Source organism: Perna viridis, chromosome 12, assembly GCF_037379345.1.
Source record: "Perna viridis isolate PV_CMFRI_1.1 ecotype Kerala chromosome 12, ASM3737934v1, whole genome shotgun sequence".
Lineage (NCBI taxonomy): Eukaryota > Metazoa > Mollusca > Bivalvia > Mytilida > Mytilidae > Perna > Perna viridis.
The window spans coordinates 32,777,089-32,795,761 of record NC_142456.1 but is presented as its reverse complement, the minus strand read 5'-3'; the positions used below and the strand labels follow the sequence as shown (position 1 = coordinate 32,795,761).

The following is an 18,673-nucleotide window of genomic DNA, read 5'->3' as shown; positions in this document are numbered from 1 at the left end:
TTTTTTGTGTATATTTACTTACTTTTTTTATTGGGTGGGGGGTGGGGAGGGTATTTGACAGGGCTCACAGTATTTCTAGTTGATCATATAAATTCATTAAAAGCATAAGGACAAATTAAAAGGGCAACGGGCGTATCATGCGCTTAAATCGCAGCTCTTTATTACAATATGGAATTATATAGTAGAGAAAATTTTCGTCAAAAAAATCTGGGCAGGCACTAGACGAGTTGATTTCAAATGAGGTATATGGCTTTGTATTTAGATGAAACATACCTTGTAAGCAATTTTGGTTGCTGTCGGATATCAACTTTCTGTTCCTTTGGACTTTTAGGAGTGGGGTATACAAATGTAATACAGATCTATTCATGTACCTACATTGTAGCACGACAACATGCAACGTCATTTTTAATAAATGTACTGCACAGAGCGTATTCATATGATGTCCGACCAGCTGTAGGTCAGGTGCTTTCAATGACGATTTAACTATAGATCTTTTAATTTTATAATTTCGAGTTACATTTATGGGTCTTTATTCACAAAATGATGCGAATTATCTTATCATAGTGGTGTATCATGTCATGTCCATGTATATGCCTTCCATGTCGGATGCATATTTAAATTGTTTCGATTTCCTTTGCACCCACAATGTCCAGTGAGAGAAATTACCGTGAACAGTTCGATAATGCAAGTCAAGTACTAACGTTAAGGATACTGAACCAAACAGCAAAACTGCAACTTTAACAGAAGAAGCAAAGGTGACGGGGGGGGGGGGGGGTGTTCTGTCTTATTGGACAGTGCACATATCCTAATATGCATATCAACTGTTTTGATTTGGGAAGCATTTGACGTACATAAATTGAAATATCTCAAAATTCAAGGGCGGATCCAGACACTTCGAATAGTATGGGTGCCAGCCGGAGTTCCTCAGAAAATGGGGGGTGGCGCTATGATATTTTACACATTAAAATGACAAATTTTCAAATGAAAATGGAATGCCCACCCCTACACCCGTCATTGGTGTTTTATGGGCCTGTTGAACGGTCGTGTTTTTATCAGGCAAAAAAAACATGGTATTTTTCAAAACATTTTACATTGAGTTAACGGGGAACAATATAGTAAGACTTTTAATGGTGCTTGAGCCAAAACAGCCATAAAATGTTAAGGGTATTGACATAGAAAAAAGGGTGTTAGGGTAACAAGAAAAAAAAGTTACTGTTTTACCTCAATATACATAAATCCGGGATAATGGATCGAATATTTTTTATTCGTGTCCCTTTACGGCTTCCGTAAGAGACTTGGGAGCATTTGAATAAGAGGATGTTAGAAAAAATATTCTATTTACTTCATATCTGCTTTTAACATATTTGTCAGCTACATTTTTATTATATAGTAGAGTTGTTAGAAAATTGCGTTTGTAATTTTATTTCCGCATTCGATTCCCTTCTTGTCCGTTTACAAAGAAACATCCTCTTGATTCCATTTCTAAATTGAGAACTTAGTTGACAATATAACAGAAATATGATGGGATAACTTATATAAATTGAAAAATTAGTAAAGTTGCTTGCAGGTCCCAGAATATCTTCAGGGATGTGTATTAAATCCATCATAGTCAATGTCCACAGAATCAATAGAACGCCCAGACTTAGTTCCGATACACAGACAATAGCTAATATTACCACGATGGTTTTGGTTCTACGTAAACTTTCAGAAGTATGTTTTTGTCTGTCTTTACTTTGAGAACCTTTAAGAAATACGCTTCTTTTGATATCTGAATTACGGATATGACGTAACATTATAGTGTCAAGAATGACTAAAGTTGATGAAGGAATTATGCTTATAAATATTATATGACACCAATGGTAGACAAATTCATATGTTCTTTGGTGTTCATGGGGTAGCCAATCAGCGTATCGAGCTGAGCACGTATTAGTCAAGTTATTTCCCGCCAATTCTGGAACGTATACGGTGTCCACAAACCGACAGAGATGAAACAGGAAGGAAAGCACGTATATTAACACTATTGTTTGAACTGTCGATTTGATAGTGCATTTACGTAACATTGTAAACGGATGGCAAATTCCCATATAACGATTTATCCCTAAATACATGGTCAGCCATACTGAAGCCGTGTGTGTAACGGCACACATATTTTTCATGAGGTATTCCCATGGAACACAAAGATCATACGGAATAAAATTACAATATTTCCACCAAAAGATGTATATTACCAGAGGAGTTGGAAATAAAACGGTTAGAGTGTCCGAAATGGCTATCCCCATCATTATAATATTTGCGGACGAAATTAGCTTTTCTCTCACGTATACTGACAGAATAATTATGTTGCTGATCAAAACTGCAATGGCTATTGGTGGCAATATGTACACGTATTTCGGGGTACCACCAACGGGGTCAATCCATGTCCAAGGGTTAACTACGTAACTGTCAAAATCTGCATCTTGTAGTTCTATATAATTATCTACAGTGACTGCTTCAGATCCGTTCCCCATCGTAACGTCCTTACTTTACAGTATTACCATACTGAAAAAAAAAACACATGGTTGTTCAGCATACATACAACCATGGAGTAAAACTACTTTTAAGTCGACATATTTTGTACTTCACCTATAAAAACAAAAAAACAAAAAGTGGGTGCAGGCTAATACACTCTTCGAAAGCTCCTTCATTTTGACAAGCTAAGAATAGGTATCGAAGTACCGGGTATAGCCAGAGACTTTTCCATGTGTTTTCTGTCGGATTTATTATGGTACACGCCAAACAAAAACTGTAGTCTGCAACACGCTTGGTATTCATAACGCAACGAACCGGAATGATACATTGAAAGCGGAACTGTAATGGTAAATTTTAATTCTGGACACAACAGACCGCAAAGTTTGATATGCCCGAGGTCCTTTTTGTCCAAATGAAATTCTAATTGTCTCCATATAGAATGCTATGTTTAACATACTTCATTCCAAACAGCTCAGCGTTCAGTGAGTTATGATACCCAGCGTCTACAATACTTTCGTAAAACAAAATACTGGTAGAGCCTAAATGTAGAATACATGTATACGAATAATGCAAGTGTTTCTTCGACCTGATTTTCGCCCATCGATTTCCCCCTTTGTTTGACAGAATACACTATTATGTATGATACATAGCAATCAATTTAGTACAGAGGGTACTCAGACATGGCCTTCTGGAGGATTCAGTAAAATTAACTTCGAAATAAATGAAATTCTTGTTTGGGGTGTCATGATGTCTCTTTCTACTCTATGTCAGTTTAAAAAGAAAAGAAAAAGCATCAATCAGAACCAGAATCTGGTGTATTTTAATCTACCATTTTTATAATAACGATTGATCGAAAAGTCAAATTTTACATCTTTGATTTTGTAATTTTTGGGGTTTCTTAAATTAACTTGAGTGAATACAATATTGTAAAATACCATTGGACGAATACGATGAAAAGACAACAGGTACATGTACCAATATGCAAAACGAAAAAAACGAAGAGTTAAAGAACAACTACGACTCCACTAAACACTGAGAGCATGAACCAGGTGAATTGAGCAGGGTAGCTGTCCTTACCAAACAGCCACCAAGTTAGTCACATGACCTAGTGCCTATGACATTAGGAACAAGTCTGTCCTCATCTCTGAGATGACAACGCTAAGTTCATATTGGCGACCATAGAATTTTTGGAAGGATGACTTCAAGAAATCTTTTCAATTTGAGTCTATATAAAATGATTTTTTGAAAATAAAATGGCTAAGCTTACCTGCCTATCATATTGTTTTCAGCATAGATTTAGTATTTCAACTACGATAAAAAGCAAAAGGTGTCATAATAATTTTACCATCTTATATGTGAGTAACTGGAATAATCTAGCAAATTTATTTTAAATGCTTACATTTTAGAATTTTAATTTTTTACAGTAGTACGTTAACAAAAAAAGCTAAATTGCTTACCATGGAGTATATATTAAAAAAATAATAATGATTACAAAAAAAAACAGTCACAAAAATCCTTCTTTTTCACATACTGAACATACCTGTTCATCAAGCGTTCCGCAGATGCTGAATGACGAGATGACTATCGTCTGCCAAAACTATGCCAGAGGCAGAATCTGATTACGCGGGAAATAAAATGGAAATGACAGCGATTTCCTATTTATAAATAATTACTATACGAGTTGTAGCAGGAGTACATGCATTGTCGGAATTTATACAGGTAAATTCTACATGATATGGATATAACGAGAATACATCTTCGTAGAACTGAAACCATATCCGATAATTGAAAGTGACATCATTGACAAAATGTAACACTTCCGGTGCATCATGAAGATTTTTTGTTTGTTTGTTTTGTTTTGTTTATTTCGTATGCTGGTTTTTTTCTTCTTTTTGTTTACATATTGAACTTCAAATTGGAGTATATGGAGTCGGCTGACAGGAACCCGCTTTGCTTTTTTTAATTTAGGGGGGATTGATTTTATTGAACAAATATCCTCACCAGTCAATCCCTACATCTACTGGTAACAACAGTATTTTACATTTTGCAATTAGAATTCTGAATACAAATGTATGAATATTAATGAAAGGAACTTTATAAACATCTAAATGATAAATTATAGTTATTCTCAATATATTTAAAGTGTTATCCCATTGATTAAAAAGATATTCAATAGAAATATAATGAAGTGAAATGGGGAAAGGATGTGAAACTAAGTGTATGGAGAATGGGAATATCTGAGATGCTGTAAGATGCAAGAGTGCATTATGAAAGTAAACGAAAAATCAAAGTACGACTGGAAGAAGCAAAACATCTGCTTTGATGCTCCTAAAATTAATTTGGCTTTGGGAGAGAGTGATGGTATACAAAATTAAAAAAAAAGAAAACTTTTTGTATTGTTTTTATTCTTCCTACATGATCCAATGTTCTCGAGATCACCATATAATTGATAAAATATGATTTTGTATTTAAGTACAATTGTTCATTTTTCTCCTCCATCGGACTCGCACTTGTGGCGAGGTTTATCTGTATTCAGGGCTTTAAGAACCTTGGGATTATAACATTTCGGATCAGATACCATTCGCACAAATAAGTTGCAACGCAAGCGTGATCTTTGAATGTTACTCCGCTGTCGATCAAAAATGATTTCGTCGTCATAATCCGGAAAAACGTCATCATATTCATCATCGGTGTCAATTTCGTCGGGGCGATCGTATTTCTCTGCCTCGATATTCGATTCGATTGATGCACGTTGGTTCAGAAGCTTGCTTCGGGATAATCCTCCAAGCGTATTCGATATCAGATTCAACTGCATCTTGTGCACATACGAAAAATCTGATGACGTAATTCTCGTTGATGAGAGCGGGTACTGTATAAAGTCGTGCACTCTCTTTTATCATTCTGTTTAGTTTTTGTGTAAGAGAGTTTGGCCCCAGAATTAAAAAAAAAAAGAAACATCTTAATAATGTAAATAAATTGAGGTAAAATGGCTAGAGAGAGAAGTTCTCTGCACACGAAACAGAACATTGTCACAACACTCATTTCATGAGACATTACATTTTTTTTATCTACGATGTTAACACGTGCATTTGTTTTCATTTTATTCAGTCATTCAAAGTAGTTTATTCAGAAAAGTTTGCTTTCTTAACACTACACTGAGCATGATTCAAGCAGATTTCCAACTGAAAAATGAATAAATAGTTCTATGTATAGGATTTTGTTTGTACGTGCCTTTAATTTTCGATCTTTTTGTTTTTGCCTTCATTGGTTCTGTATTGTACTTCTCTGTCATGATTTTTGTTGTTGTTGTGTCCAATTAATTTAACAAGCTGAGATTTAAACTAGTCCTAAATAACAAATATATTGGTCATTCAAAGGTCGTAAGCCTATGGGGCAAATTTTATTGCAATATATTTAAATGAAATATATGACGCCAACTCCAATATCCATTACCAATAATGTTGATATTGACAATATCCATTTAAATGGCATCAGTTTTATCAATGGAACAATTTGCAAAATTAAATTCATGTACACGCCTGTTTCTATATTTTCGTGGGGAAACAAGATCAAACAACACTTTTCTTATTAAATATATTTGGATAATTTAAACATAGTTTTTTTTTAAATTCAAACTATATACATTGGAGAATTGGATTTATTATTTTGATTTCTTTTCTTTTAATTAGAGAAACAATTTTAACTATAAGGTCTAGAGTACACAGGCAAATGTTTTTCACGTAAAATTCATATTGATCGAACTTCACATGAAATTAACGTGATTTTAACTTGCAATTCACTTAAAACGACTTTCATGAGAACAGTGCACGTGAATTTCACTTGAAGGTTCCATTCACCTGAATTTCACATGAAGGTTCCATTCACCTGAATTTCACGTGAACTCTGTCACAAGTTTATTTGCTCAATTCAGGTAAAAATCATGTGAAGTAATTTTGCCAGGGTATTTTTCACTGGAAAATAATAACAATCATTTTTTCGAAGAAATATTCCAAAGATTCATACTAAGTACTGCTACTGTAGAGCGGCTATCAAATACCAAATTTAAGAAAGAATACTGAAATTTTTGCAGCAGTTTAATTTTCGATATTTATGCGGTATTACATGAAAATTAAAATGTCCTGAATATAATATATTCATGGTAAACCATTGTATTTTCATTTGAGGACCGATCTTAAATTGAAAACTGCTAAAAAAATTGATAGAATTGATAGCCGAAACCGCAAAAAAAGGTGGGCACGAAAATTTCCCGGTTTATGATAACTATCAATTTTTCCCATTTGGGCATTATGATCGTTTTGCGCCAGTAATATTTACTTGCTCTTCACACAGAGTAACTGGGTTGTGTGCCCCAGGTGGTGGAATGGGCTACCCCTGGTATGTTACATGCTGGGGTTGTCAGGCTATAATACGGGACACTTGGCCGCAAACCATAGTGGTGCACCGTGTTGGGAAAGATGTCACGTTCCTTGCACGTTAAAAAACCCTACTGTGGTATTCTCCCGGAGTAGAAAACATAGGGCTCCGCCACAGGAGGCTAAATTGCCCGACCTTACCCACCTTTCCATATTTCCAGTGGCAATCAAAATTTCTCGACCCCTTTCTCCTTGTGTCCAATCCCATTTTTCATTTCATCATCATTTCATGTTCATTTTATCATCCACTTCATGTTCATCGCCTGAATATAGCTGAAATATTGCTGCTCGGGCGTTTAACCCCAACAAACAAACAAACAAACGAACAAACAAACCAATGAAATCTTTGTCTGAAAAGTCACATGATTTCTACAATGCAGATACGAAAATTGTTCCTCACTCCTGCCCCCGTCGACAAAATTTGAAAAAAAAAAACAAAAAAATTCTTTACTACTTATGACGTCATCAATTTTTTTGGCGTTGCCATGTAAGTTAAAAATATTCTTGGACTTTAGGTAGATAGTACCTAATGTTTCTAGTAGACAGATTTTCTTAGTTGTTCTCGAATATGACCTTAAATTAACATATTTCTGAAAACATCTAGGTCACCGAACTTGATTTGATGATAATTGAGCCTTAACAAGGGCAATTTGTACAACATTTTATATGGATTCTGTAGGGAATTTTCACTATTTCGCGCACTATTAAAATAGTTAGTTATGACATATATTAAGAACGATTAACTGACATTCTTTCAAGAAGAACAGAAGAACATTATTTTTCTTGTAATATTTAAAAAACTAAAACTCCAATATATTTCCCACCAACTATCTTCCCTTTGAAAGAATTTTCCCGCCAATTATCTCCCTTTGAAAAAGACTTTTTACAGTTGATATTTGTAACTTTACCAGAAATTTTTTTTCTCGGATCTATCTATAAAGACAAATATTTGCCAATAATATTTTTACATGGCATATAATACCTAATACCAATCTCCTGCACTGAGAGTATAAAATTGCTATTTCAAAGTCCGACTAAGTGTTAAACCCCACCCCTTTATACAAATTAGTACAATATACCGGAAACAGCTTTGCAGATTTATAATGAGTAGTGTTCATATCCTTAATTTTTTTTCACATCCTGTATAGCAGAGCCTATGAAGCCAATTGATACATAGCAAATCAGGAAGCAGTTATACATGTAGATCTTATTGACGATTTGTTTTACCGTTATTCTCTACATTGTTCTTGTTTACTTCCTCCATTTTTTTAGTTTTGCATGTCCCCGCTCAATGATCCACGTGTTTCGTGCGAAATAATTTTTTTTTCATATGAATATTTCTGTTTTACAAATGCAATATGTAAGCAGTTTCATACGTACAAACCTTTCGAATGTAATGCTGAAGGCCTTCAACGCCATAAGTCCCGACAACAAACCATAGTTTCAGGGACTGAAAGCGACGACTCAGTGGCATATCCCAATGCTGTACAAGTTATATCATTAAGGTGATAAAAAATCAGTATATTACTTTATACTAGTAGTATATGGAAATTTGTATAAATATTTTATAACCAGAACCATTTCTACAACTGAAATTTTCTTTCGTTCTATAACGGTTTTTTAAGTAACAATTGAACACCACAATGATTCGATTGCTTGGAATTAATAAGGAGTTGTCACACAACTTTGACCCTCTGCAGATATGAAGTGTCCTTGTCATAAGAATTATTTCAACTGATGAAAGAGTAATCAAGGGAACCAAGGATATAGCGGTAATCAAAAGAATGTAATCCAGGGACAAAGACCAGACATGGAAAACAGACATACACAACAAAGAACATAAAGTAACTAAAATCATATAAAGTATGTAATATAAAGTAACAAAAGCAAATGATCAACTCGGACTCCTCTAAAAACTGGGAGCATGGACCAGGTGCATTGGTAGGGTATGCGTCCTCTGCTTTTCTAGAAACACCCGCCGGGTCAGTGGTAGACAAACGAGGAAAGAAAAACTATGACCCGTTGAATAAATCAGTTTTCATGATGCAGATGGATACACCATAACGATCCACGAGTTCATGAAAGTAGTTACTATTTTAAATTAAGATTATATGCTGGTGTATTTGTAAAAATTCATCATAACCGTTTTATTCTCCCCTCCTATTGTAGGAGGGTTAACAGTTATGTTTATATTAAGTACTGTGAACCAACTTATTTTTGTGACTACTTTCTTTCGCGTTTTGCTGTCGTTGGCTAATTTCGTGAAGATTTATTTTCACATTTTTGATAAAATAATTGCTTGAACATATAAAGATAGTGTTTAAGTATGCTTTTTCGCGACTATTTATTTTTGCGATAAGTCTACGTCCGTGAAAGTCGCGAAAATAAATCGCCTTGAAAATTAGTTGGTTTACACTAAGCTGCTTTAATAGACACACAATTAAAATTAATTGAAGTAAAGCTGCAACCATTGACAAAAGTATTATTACTGAATCATAAAGGACAGCAAACTTGTTCCAAATGTATCTAATTGGATCTTAGTGGTCACAGACAGATCTGACGGGTTGGCATTGATCCTTGCTCCCTCCCCTTCTTATAAATTTGAAAATATATGAAAATAGCATATTTTTGTTTGTATATATGCATGTATAAAACAGTGTTTAGCCCTGTTTGGGCATTAGGTAATTCTCTGTATCAACCACTAGTGGTTGTATATTACAATGTATATGTAAAATTTATTTTACAGCATAAAAATAGGCAGAATCTGAAGAATTTTGGTCAGGCATAACCACCCATTTTTGGAAGATTGTCAGACCTCTCTGGTTTTATCCATTTCATAGCATATATATGTTTGCCCAGTTACATTCACCTATCTTTTCAAAGTTTCATTAAACACACCTTCAAATTTTATTTCAGAAGATTTTATAAAATGCTTATTATTTCTTCTGCATTTTTAGTGGATAAAATCTACCAAAACGTATGGAAAACAAGAAAAATTTTTTTCCACCAAAGTTGCAAATGCTTATAGCTAAAAAATGTACACTTTGACCCATTATTTTTTTTACTTATATTGTTCAAGCATGAAAGATCTTAATAGATTCAGATTTTCAAATTTCCAATTTTATTATATACGCTCAGACACAAACATAAATGTGTTACATCAGGTCAATCAGTAAAACATAAAGATAACGACACAGAAATGAGCAATAATAAATACAGAGATAAATACAGATACTTGTAGAGAGCGAAATGTGATAAATCTATCATAGCATAGTTTTTTTAATGAACACAGAAAGTCTTTTTGACACATTCAAATTGCAAAAAGATTTTACAACCCTTTGAAATCCTTGTTATTCTTAAACAGAGCAGTGAACATATCTAACGAGGTAAACCTAGGGTAAGGGACATAACTCTTAAAAATCATTGGAACGTTTGTATTCAGCATTTTACACCAATCTTATGTAAGCATCTAATTAACTTGGATTCATTCTATTCTGCTTCAAACAGAAGCTTGAGAGAATTTTGTGGAAGTAAATATGATACAAACATATCTCACTGATTTCATGACTTATGTCCCTTACCCTAGGTCTACCTCTTTAAGGTACCAGTATCGTATTGCATATCCCTGAGCGGGTGTACGTCAAAACATGGATGCCATAAAAATATAGTGCATTTTTTTTTTGCCTCTCTACAAACTAATGTTTTGTCAAAAGACATGAACAATGACTTAAAAAATAGAGCAAACATCACACTGTAAGATGAAGAACTTTTTTAAAAGAAAATCTAACATAATATCATAAAAATGTTCCACTGAAAAGGTTGGTTTGGTGAGTGCAAAACGAAAGTGAAAGTAGGGAAAATGGCTATTTATAGTTCAAGACTACTTTTCTGTCCAATCTTCGTGGACTCACCCTATTTTTTTTGCGGGAAATTATTTTTTCACATGTCCTTAGAAATGCTACATAAGTGAAAGTTTTATTGAATCAATTTACATATTTTTTAAAAAATCCTAAAAATATGCACTTCACTATAGAAGTCTATGGGAAAATTAATACGATACTGAGACCTTAAGATAAAACTGAGGGATAAAGGGATAATCTAATTAAAATTACTAATAATAGACATACCAATTTTTCCATTCAGTCTTTGCCTAGGCACAGTGAATAAATGGAACAATCAATGAATCTAATTTTAATTAGATTGGTAAATGAATAGTTTGGTTAAGGTATGTTTCAGGCCAAATGTCATGAAATATTTTCAGAAATGAAATTGATTTTGTTTTACTCTGGAGTATTTAAAGATTGATTTGTTTTAATGGAAGAAAGCATGTTTGGAATATTTTAATTAAGTCAGACAACTTGTGCTGTGCTGTCAATATGTGACAAAACTGGATTATTCCATGAAATACATGTAATCTGCCAGACATAGTCCATACATTGACTACTCCATCTACCTCAACATTGAAATTATTAATCCAGATTTTACAAAATATTGTCATCAGCAACTTCTTGGCAAAATATTTATTGGGTCCATTTTATTTTGTTACTCCCATGTGGACACATTCAAGTAAAAAATTCAGAGCTGATCCAGAACTTCCTCAGAAAAATGGGGAGGGTGGGGGTTGGTACTAGGATATTATTTGGCATTTTTTTGTAAATTTATCAATATTATATATGAAAATTGACAAACTTCCAATAAAAACGGAGATGCCAACCTCTGCACCCCTCGGGATCCACCACAGAAATTCAATGAATTTTTAGATATTTTACAGGGAAAATCATTTCCATACTGTTAAATTGGCTAGAACATGCAGATTATTTACATAATCAAATACATTGATACAACATATACATCTGAAGATAAATGTTTGGAGTTATTTGAACCGTGTGTTGACGAGGTCATTTTTTATGTTTTAAAAGTGTTATTCTATGTAAGAATCAGGCAATGGGAGACTCATGAGGGAAAAAAAACACAAGGCTTCCCATGAAATCCTCTTCAAAATGTGTTCTGAAATACAGAAAAATGGCATTCATTTCTTTTTTAAGTGTCAGCAATTTATGAAATAAATTAGATGAAATGCATTTCATTATCAAAGGGAGATAACTCACTTTTCTTTGTCACTCTATTGTAACTTTGAACTCACTTTTCTGTATTCTCTGACAAAGAAAAGGGACAATAGCTCTTCATTAGACCATAAATTCATGTGTTTTGCTTGGTTCATTCTTTTTGTTCAATTTTGCCTGATTCTTTAGATTCCAGCACTTAAGGAGGTAGACCTAGGGTAAGTGACATAACTCGGGAAGTCAGTGATATGTTTGTGTCATATTCAATTTCACCAAAACCTCTCGAGTTTTCATTTGAAACCGAACGAAATCAGTCCAGGTTACTTTGATGCTTACATAAGATTGGTGTATAGGGGCCAATATTAAATGTTTGTGTACTTTCTCAATGGAGTGTCATAAGGAAGACACTGGATGAATCCTCTTTGAAACTTATGCACATTGTAAAACATATAGTTGTCTGTTTACTGTTCGTTTCAATTGATGTACATGTATGTAGAAAATTGTTTTGTGTTAAGAGGGTGCTCATGGAGGAGTCCATGCAGGCAGTTTGTGGCACATGCCAAATTGTTTTGTTTTTGTTTTTTTGTTTTTTGTTTTTTGTTTTTGTTTTTTTTTATCTAAAAATATTATTAAATCATTTTGTTTCCATATTTGAGTTATTATGTGTGTTCTCCGACATGCCCGCTTGCTATTTAATGCAGTCTATACTATGTCTAGTTTTCATCTATTACTCTGGGTCACCTGCAACCGGCGATATCAAATTTTTAAATTTCTAAATATGACTGACCATACGCAAATAAATTTCATAATCCCGAACTCAGGGCGTTTTGCCAAGATTGGCAACCTCAATACCACGACCGTAGATCAGCGATTAAAAACATACAGCGTATGTTATGTTGCTATACCGTGTTGTTTACATTACAAGATGACGGCCATTTTCCCGGAAGTCACAGGCGGAAAACCTAACTTACGTCAAAATGGCTCTCTAGACGGTGTTTTCCGTGCTAAGGGGAGCTATTCCTGTAAACAGACTCTGATCAGCTGACAGTGACAGCGAATATTATTTTTTGGAAACTACGTTATTTTGTACTTGTATATTGGCTACGACAGGAGAGGTAAAAGATTAAAACATCAAGAATTGAAGAACAAGCATTTCTGGTCTTCCTTATAAGCCGATTGATCATTCCACATTGTGAATATAGATTTTCAATAAGTAATTAATGCAATGTTATATCTTATGAGGAAATTGTTTTGAATAAAAAAGACAGAATAGCTTGTTCATATAATCCACCCCATGACATATCCAAAAACTGGTTCAGTAGATTAAGGGGCGATCGTTTGACTCCGGGGAGGAGGCTGACAGATTTTGTGGGTCTGAATATTTTTAATTGTTGAAATTCTGGGGGTCAAAAATATATTTTCAACCCCACTGGGGCAAGATTACTTGTGTTTATTTCCATTTCGCTGTCTAAAATATCTGAGTGACTGAGGTCAGAATATTTAATTATTTTCTACGATGTATAGGCCATACTATTTATTTTCAAAATCTGCCAGCTAGCCACCCCTTCCCTTCAGCATAAAATTGGTCGTCCCCGAAACTTTTGAGTGTTTTCGAACACCTATAAACTTAAAAGATTTTGTACAAGACCCTCTTTTCCTTTAAAACCAGAAAAGGGGGAGGAAATTTTAGATAAAGAAAATTGTCAGGCTGATTAAATTCTTTACCATTTTCATGCGTTTTTTGTCACCCTTCTGTTCACAATTGTGACCATTTCTAACAGATTTTTTTCACTTCCCTCTTCACACATTAAATATTTGTTAAGAAATTAATTATATCTATGAGGGGAGTTTTTTTGTATAGATATTTCCTGAATTGTTGTATAGTTCAGCACGTACATGTAACTCCAGAGTTTTAACAGGGATGTGCAACCTATAAAAACTCATTTGTTGTTGATCACCATCCTTTATTACACTCAAATAATAATAGAGTTGCATGTATCATTCAAATTTAACATTAACACAACATTATCACTAGTACTTATTAGGTTACATAATATAAATGCTTCTTTGTACCCAGTCATTTACTAAGATACACTTCTATGTTGAAATCATATCATATAATCTGAATAATATTTCACAGGGCACAGCCTTTTGGAGGTAATAAAGTGTCCTGAGGTTAATATAAACAATGCTGTGTAGTAGGTATATACCCTAAGGTTAATATTGTGTAGAGGTTAGAGACTTCAATCCCTAGTTTAAATTTTGATTTCCAATCCGTGATATAAGGACTGTTAAGCTGTATAAACTGATTATTATGAGTACATTTGTAAATTAAAATGTAGTTCATTTTTATAATGATAGTATATTTTATGTTTGTTTACTAAGATCATTTTATTTCTCTGTTTTGTAGTTTAAATTTTGTTCCATCAGCAGACATATACTGAGAATTTTAGGCTGAGGAATTCTGTATTATTATACACTTCAGACCTGCCAAATAAGAAAATGCAACAGGAAAGTGACATATGGACAGTAACAATGGTTAAGTTTGACTCTCTGATTATGTGCAGTACAGAAACATTACTGAATTACTTGCATACAAAGACAAGACGATGCAGTTTTTAAAAAAGAGACTGAGGATTTTTTTGCATCATTCTAGAGACACATCAGCATACTCACATGATTTGTTCTTCATGGATAGATGATACTTTTTATTTGTTGTTTTCAATAAATAGAACTTGCTTTTTTGTTTTTAATTTGTTGGACTGAAAAACATTTATTTTTCAAAACTTATTTAAGGCACAAAAACAATTGACATTCTTGTTTTCTGCTACCACCAAAAAAATAGGTAGTCAAGTTAGTAAGAGGGCCAATGTAATCTCGGGAACCAAGATTTGAGCAGAAATCAGAAGAATGTAATCCATGGATAAAGACTAAACACAGGAACAGACACACAATACAAAGAATATGAAATAACAAATTACATTTTAAGCAAATAGTCAACTTAAACTTCGCCAAAAATAGAAGCATAGACTAGGTGCATCGGTAGGGTAAGCATCCTCTGCTCTTGTAGAAACATCTGCCATTTTATTTTCAAAAACATTTTACATTCAACAAATTAATTTGCACTAAAATAGTGTCTGAGCCAAAATGTTGAGGGTATGCACAAAAATAGGGTAAGTTGGGTAGCACGAACCGTATATTCCGAATGTGAAAAAGGATATTAGAAAAATATTCTATTTATTTCATATCTGCTTTAAACATATTTGTCAGCTACATTTTTATTATATAGTAGAGTTATTAGAAAATAGCGTTTGTAATTTTATTTCCGCATTCGATTCCCTTCTTGTCCGTTTACAAAGAAACATCCTCTTGATTCCATTTCTAAATTGAGAACTTAGTTGACAATATAACATAAATATGATGGGATAACTTATATAAATTGAAACATTAGTAAAATTGCTTGCAGGTCCCAGCATGTCTTCAGGGATGTGTATCAAACCCATCATAGTCAATGTCCACAGAATCAAAACGGTTAGAGTGTCCGAAATGGTTATCCCCATCATTATAATATTTGCGGACGAAATTAGCTTTTCTCTCACGTATACTGACAGAATAATTAATTTGCTGATCAAAACTGCAATGGCTATTGGTGGCAATATGTACACGTATTTCGGGGTACCACCAACGGGGTCAATCCATGTCCAAGGGTACGTAACTGTCAAAATCTGCATCTTGTAGTTCTATATAATTATCTACAGTGAATGCTTCAGACCCGTTCCCCATCGTAACGTCCTTACTTTACAGTATTACCATTCTGAAAAAACACATGGTTGTTCAGCATACATAAAACCATGAAGTAAAACTACTTTTAAGTCGACATATTTTGGACTTGACCTATAATAACAAAAAACAAAAAGTGGGTGCAGGCGAATACACTCCTCGAAAGCTCCTTCATTTTGACAAGTTAAGAATAGGTATCGAAGTACCGGGTATACCCAGAGACTTTTCCACGTGTTTTGTGTCGGATTTTTATGGTACTAGCCAAACAAAAACTGTAGTCTGCAACACGCTTGGTATTCCTATCGCAAAGAACCGGAATGATACATTGAAAGCGGGACTGTAATGGTAAATTTTAACAGACCGCAAAGTTTGATATGCCCGTGGTCCTTTTTGTCCAAATGAAATTTTCATTGTCTCCATATAGAATGCTATGTTTAACACAAGTCATTCCAAACAGCTCAGCGTTCAGTGAGTTATGATACCCGGCGTCTACAAATACTTTCGTAAAACAAAATACTGGTAGAGCCTAAATGTAGAATACATGTATACAAATAATGCAAGTGTTTCTTCAACCTGATTTTCGCCCATCGATTCCCCCCTTTGTTTGACAGAATACACTATTATGTATGATACATAGCAATCAATTTAGTACAGAGGGTACTCAGACATGGTTGTCTGGAGGATTCAGGAAAATTATTTTAAGTTCGAAATAAATAAAATTCTTGTTTGGGATGTCATGATGTCTCTTTCTACTCTATGTCAGTTTAAAAAGAAAAAAAACATAAATCAGAACATGATTTTTCTACCTTTTCAATATAATAACGGGAAGAGTCAGGAAAAAGTTACATCGAAATAAATAACTCCATTTCGGAATTTCAGGATTTCTTATTCCGTTCCAAAAATAAACTTGACCAAGGACGATGATTGTAGTTTACCGTCTATGTACTGGATTCCTAAACTTCACAAGAATCCATACAAACAACGTTTCATAGCTGGATCTGCAAAATATACCACCAAACCTCTTTCAAAACTTTTAACTTCTATACTCACAACTGTCAAAGAGGGTCTGCTGTCCTACCACAACACTTGTTACTCCCGTAGTGGTATTAATTCAATGTGGATCCTGAAAAATTCGAAAGATCTTTTGGAGACAATCAGTTCAAGACTATTATCTGAATATAATAGCATTAAAACCTATGATTTTTCAACACCGTATAATTCTATTCCCCATACTCAGTTAACATCCCGACTTAAAAACATTATACATCGTTGTTTTTAAAAAGATGGTACACCTAGATACAAATATATAGTTCTTGGTAGAGATTCCTCATATAATTCCAAATCATCTTCCAAATATACATAGGAAGATGTTTACAAAATGCTGGAATTTTTAATCGACAACATATTTGTCCAGTGTGGTGGACGTGTTTTTCAACAAACGGTCGGCATTCCAATGGGAACAAATTGAACTCCTTTACCTGCTGACCTATTTCTTCACTCTTCTGAGGCTGACTTTATAGCTGATTTGATTAGAAAGAAAGACTATCGTTTGGCTAGATCCTTCAATCTCAATTTCCTCTATACAGATGACGTATTATCTTTAAACAATCCTAATTTCGGGGGTTTGATACATCGCATCTACCCAAAAGAACTTCAGATAAAGGATACTACAGACACTGTGAAGTCAGCCTCATATCTTGACCTACAATTAGAAATCGATGGTAAAAGAAAACTATTGACCAAACTTTACGACAAACGTGATGACTTTTCATTCAGAATTGTAAATTTTCCTTTCATCTGTGGCAACATCCCTTCGGCTCCTGCGTATGGAGTGTTCATATCACAACTCATACGTTATGCCAGAGCTTCCCGAAACTGCAGACTTTTTGTATCGCGCTAGAACTCTAACAAATAGGCTTCTGGAACAGGGTTATGTTGCTACAAGATTAAAGTCATCACTACAGAAGTTTTATAGTCGTCATCATGAACTCGTGGATTGTTATGATATATCCATCAGCACCATGAAAACTGATTTATTCAACGGGTCATAGTTCACCTTTCCTCGTTTGTCTACCCCGGACTTGACTTTTTATGAGCAACTCGGCGGGTGTTTCTAAAAAAGCATAGGACGCTTACCCTATCGGTGCACCTGGTCCATACTCCCAGTTTTTAGTGGAGTCCGAGTTGCTCATTTACTTTTGTTACTTTGTATGTATGATTTTAGTTACTTTATGTTCTTTGTTGTGTATGTCTGTTTTCCATGTCTGGTCTTTGTCCCTGGATTACATTCTTTTGATTAGCGCTATAACCTTGGTTCCCTTGATTACTCTTAAATGGATCCGGAATTTTTACCCTGGTGTATTTTAATCTACCATTATTTTAAAATAACGGAAAGTTTACAATTAAATTAAAAGCATTCCCGATTGATCGAAAAGTCAAATTTGACATCTTTGATTTTGTAATTTTTGGGGTTTCTTAAATTAACTTGAGTGAATACAATATTGTAAAGTACCATTGTACAAATACGATGAAAAGACAATAGATACATGTAAAACGAAATAAAAAATGAAGAAAGTTAAGGAACAACTAAGACTCCACTAAACACTGAGAGCATGAACCAGTTTCATTGAGCAGGGTAGCCGTCCTTACCAAACAGCAACCAAGTCAGTCATATGAAGGCCAGCCGTATACCTGGTGCCTATGACATTAGGAACAAGTCTGTCCTCATCTCTGAGATGACAACACTAAGTTCGTACTGGCGACCACAGAATTGTTGGAAGGATGACTTCAAGAAATCTTTCCTATTTGAGTCTATATAAAATGATTTTTTTGAAAATAAAATTGCTCAGCCTGCCTACCTACCTATCATATTTTTAAGCACATATCTAG

The 18,673-nt window shown here is 34.1% G+C and overlaps 1 long non-coding RNA gene across 1 annotated transcript; it reads right to left on the bottom strand.

The window, feature by feature from the left end:
* Nucleotides 1-1,320: 1,320 nt before the first annotated feature.
* LOC148602096 (uncharacterized) lies at nucleotides 1,321-4,345 on the bottom strand. Its single transcript, XR_015917106.1, has 2 exons — nucleotides 4,049-4,345; nucleotides 1,321-2,538 (listed from the first exon to the last, which is right to left on the bottom strand). It is a non-coding gene; the product is annotated as an uncharacterized LOC148602096 (long non-coding RNA).
* Between the last annotated feature and the right edge of the window lie 14,328 nt (nucleotides 4,346-18,673).